The sequence below is a fragment of the Coffea arabica genome, chromosome 8e (assembly GCF_036785885.1).
Source record: "Coffea arabica cultivar ET-39 chromosome 8e, Coffea Arabica ET-39 HiFi, whole genome shotgun sequence".
NCBI lineage: Eukaryota > Viridiplantae > Streptophyta > Magnoliopsida > Gentianales > Rubiaceae > Coffea > Coffea arabica.
In genome coordinates, this window is record NC_092324.1 from 15,821,398 (window position 1) to 15,824,925 (window position 3,528).

The window sequence follows — 3,528 nt, forward strand, 5'->3', positions numbered from 1 at the left end:
TATCATCTTTATCAAATCATAACAACCGATTTATATTTTTATTCTTATCTTGATCAAATCAAAAATAGAATACAATTAATACAATTATTTAATTCATGTTTTAGTTTTGATCACATCAAAATATAAACACAATTAATATAATTATATTAACTATTATTTTCATCTTTATAATATTTGAGTCATACTCAAATACCAACTCCAAATTCCGTCTAGCTTGGGTTTCAAGATGTGCTAGCATCCTTATCAAAGTCTAAACCCATTCTAATCAACTTCCCTATCAGTTCAAATCCTTTTGTGTGTGACTATCTAGGTCCATTACCCAGTTGGCAATGTAATAAACGTTAGCCTATTAACGTTAGTTAGAACATTTCTAACACTTGAGAAGTTCTCCAAATATACCTAAGTTAACATAGTTCATGAGTGATGCCTAGCAGCACATCATGACACCCAACCGGTGATGAAAGATTTGAATCCTTTTATGTGAACCATGACTGCAATTGTTTTGCATAAAAATCCTTCTATTACTATCTCCCCATTGAGTTCAGTTTAGTAATAATGTCAAACTCTAAAACTCAATCGTATGACTTAATCTATCAAATTACTTGACTATAAAATTGATCATCTACATGAATCAATTTGTCTTGGCCAAGAACTCCTTTAGTCAAGATTGATAGATTTCATAAGATATCAAACCATTCATGATGGAATAATAGATCCCATTTTGCATAAACACTTGGCTCTATGCATAACTAATTAGAGGTACCACATGCCAATACTCATCCGTGATTAGAACAAGTATTTTCTGCATTGATAGACTTTAACCACCCATGAATGAGCCAACCGTGTCATCTCAGGTCTGAGGATCACATGCACCATTGCAATCAATAATGAATCATTGACATTAATAAGCTAATGATTTATTATTTAAATTAGTCAGTGTTCAAGCCAACTTGTCACACAAGTGCCTCTCATATTTGTTCTAGTATCACACACTTAATGGTATGAGACTCGCCATTCTATTATCATTAATATCTCATATTAATCATAGAAAATAAATATGAGACTAATCTTCTGGATTAAACTTGCCCAATTAATAATCCTATGATTAGGAACAATTTAATATTATTTGTACCAAGTTTTTCCGTCACTCATATTCTCATCACATGAGAATGGAACCTTAACAAATAATAATGGACAACATTCAATCAAATCTAAACTAAGAATAATTGAATCAAGAAGTGCCATTTTATTTTAATCAAGACAATAATTATTAATGCTCTAGGGCATACTGCTAACAATAACCTATTTTCTTTAAAATCTCAACCATTCATCATAGGTTTTGGTCTTTTGGCCTCATTTAAATAGCAAAGAACACAGCTTTAGGGTTAAGAAAGTGAGAGAAAGTAGCAGGAAAAAAGAAAGAGAGGAATAGAAAAGAAAATCGAGAGAGGAAGAAATTTTTTTCTAGAAAATTTTTAGAAAGGTCCCTGAACTTTATCTTTTATTCAATATTGACCCCTAATTTTTTTATAATTATTATTTGACCACAACAACTTCTCAATTTTTTTGTAATTAGGTCCCTGATCTTTATTAGTTCTTAATTACAATTGCTTATCTTCCTTAAATTGTTAATCATGCTTCATTTAAATGCATTTAATTAGTAAATTATAGGAATTTTATGTTTATTCATATTTCTTTAAAATAATAAAGTGAATTTACTATATGTTTACATTTTCTTTTAAATTGTTAATTAAATTGGTGTCTTGACTATTTTGTTGGTTTTGGAGTATAAATAAGGCAAATTCTACCTTATTTGACCACTATTTCAAGGGAGGTACCTACTATTATTATTTTAAATTCTTTTATGTGCTTTTATGTGTAATTGCTGCTTTGAGTGCTTTTTTCTTTTATTTACTCATTTTATTCATTTCAAGTTTTCCTTTATTTTATTTAATTTTTTATGATTATTTGGGAGGCATTTAAACGCCAAATTGTAATAGATAGGTACCCCAAAAATGTATTTAGTTAGGCCATGTAATAAATAGATTTTATTTTTTGTCAAAAATGTAATTAGTTAGATAAATGTAATAGATAGGTTTATTATTTTCAAAATTCCCCTTCTAGATTGTAGTTAACGGGGACTTTGTCAACAACTTGCCCTCCTGCTTGACAGTCGATAATGTTCCATTTTGCTGTGTTTCATACCGACTGGATTGTAGATTCACCTTTCATTCATGAACAAAGTGCAAGCTTTGTTTTAGGATTAAAAAAGATGCAGCTCGTGTAGTTGCTAGACCAATTTATTCATTGTTCTTACCAAGAGAAGATGCCAGATTCCCGCCACAAACCAATAAGTGCATTGTCATTTCCAATAACTGCAAACCAAGCATAGGTCTTGAAATAAGTGGAAAAAAAATGCTTGCAACGTATTTGACACTAGTTGCTGTGGGTGGAACCCGGCAACTTGGAAGCCTGCATGCCACCCGCAGGGAAATTTGTCATTAGAGTTTGTAGACCGTGCGTTGAAGCGGGCTGTGAGTTTGTTTCCCGGAGGAAATGCCCATTATTGTACTGGTGTTTATGTGGTTTAACTAGGTGGGAATGGCATTCAGAAGGCGAGGGAAAACCTGAATATGAAGTCGAATTATGTTGAAGTTGGGGGGAAATTCACTATCACAGCTTGTTTTGGTGAGGTTATTTTTCAATCTATTATTGAAAATTATCATTTCGTAATTTGATTTTGACTGCCATCATTCCTTGTCCAATGGAAAACCATTGGTTGGGGATGTTGGGGATGTGTTGCCCTACTTATAATTTGATTCTGAGTTCTCCAATTCAAACGTTTATGATCAGAAACCAACATTATGAAGCTTTACTTTTTGTAAAAGTATGAATTCCAATGATAAAATGAAATTTAAGTATTTAACCCCTTTCAAAAATGGAATATAAGTCCTGCCTCTACTAAGGGCCTGCTCGCAATTGATTTTGATTTTGTAAGAGCCAATTTTGTAAAATTGATTCTTAAAGATCAGATTTTTTTATTTTTCAGAAATTGGCTGTTACTATTAAAAGGCCATTTTAATAAATGAATAGGCGTTCTCAAAACAAAAAAAATAAAAATACTATTTTCGCATAAAGATGCCCATATTACCAATATATACTACATAAATAAAATATTTGTACTAAATACATAATTTTTGATGTAATTAACTACTTTTCTTATGAGGATTAAGTGAGGTGTGGCGAAAACTGGGGACATATAAATGAATCTAGAAGTGAAATGAGAAAAGGAGGATAATAGAAAGACCATAAAAGGTTGCCTGATCTTTACGTAAATTAGCAATTATGTTAAAATTTGAAGGGAAATTTTGTTTATATGGAAAAGTAAGCCAGAATCAGAGTTAGAAGCACCTTGAAACTTGCTTCTATTTTTTACCTTTTTTGGGCCCCAAAAAAAATATAATTTTAGTTTTCAAAATCAGTTGAGAACACAACAAAATAGCTTATTGAAAATATGAATCTAAAATC